Below are 1,008 nucleotides of genomic sequence, written 5' to 3'. Positions count from 1 at the left end.
TACCCATCAAAAATGGCAAAACGGAAGGTGGACAGTGAGAACCGGGGGTTTCAAACAAGGTGGGAGTCGAAGTACATGTTCATGGACGTAGCTGGAAAACCTGTGTGTCTTCTGTGTGGAGAAAGTGTGGCGCGATTGAAATAGTGTAATCTGAGACGACATCATGAAACGAAACACGCGAACAAAAACAAGAACATGGACATGGAGGGGGAAGGGGCATTTCATTAAAAACGGTATACTTAAATTGTGACGAAAAGTTTACCCCGAAAAACCTACTTTTGCTAAAAGAGAAAATATGGACTAGTGATAGTGCCTTGAATAATATCGGCTTCTTTCATTCATGTTTTGGGTATTTTTATACAAAGGAAATTTTTTTGTGCCTGTTGAAAATTAAAGTTTACTGACATAGCCATAAAAAAATGTTTCTTTATTTATGTGACCGTATTGGAATGTATTTGTTAGGTTTTCAGTCAATTAAATTTGGTTCAATAAACAATAAGTGGTTATTTTTAAAATTTTCAATGAACATTCGATCAGTCCGGCCCTCGGCTTGCAGCAAAAATTTTTACCTGGCCCTCCGTCCATTTGACTTTGACACCCCTGCTCTACACAAAAATGTAGAGGGTTGTTTGAAAAAAATGCCGACCGTAAAGTTTTTTTTCGACGTAGAAATTCTCGGTCGATCGGGTTACCGGAAACACACTACTTTTTTTTCTACGCCTTAGCTCTCTCCCTTATGGTCTTCTCTGGTGCTCTAGGAGCAAGGAAACCTCCAAGCAACTGGTCCATAGCGGACTTCTTCTTGGGAGGCTCTGGCTCATCATCTGGGGTAGACAAGACAAAGCAAGACAGGACAAAAGAAACATGAGTCAAAACAATATGTCTACAATACTATCAAACTGCTTGTGGAGGCTCTCAGTCGTACAGGAAAGTTCCATCGTAGAAAGGGTTCTGTCAGTCGTCATCTGTACCTGTGGGTAAAAAACAAAAAACAAAAAACAAAACAAA

General features: G+C 39.8%; 1 long non-coding RNA gene across 1 annotated transcript in view; it reads right to left on the bottom strand.

Moving 5' to 3' along the window:
* LOC109529481 (uncharacterized) overlaps positions 1–1,008 on the bottom strand; it is a 23,514-nt gene that overhangs the window by 14,280 nt on the left and 8,226 nt on the right. The gene's annotated exons all lie outside the window — the stretch shown is intronic.

This window comes from Hippocampus comes, unplaced genomic scaffold (assembly GCF_001891065.2).
Source record: "Hippocampus comes isolate QL1 unplaced genomic scaffold, H_comes_QL1_v1.1 scaffold296, whole genome shotgun sequence".
NCBI classification, from domain to species: Eukaryota; Metazoa; Chordata; class Actinopteri; order Syngnathiformes; family Syngnathidae; genus Hippocampus; species Hippocampus comes.
The sequence above is the reverse complement of the archived record's forward strand: the minus strand, read 5'-3'. Positions and strand labels throughout refer to the sequence as shown.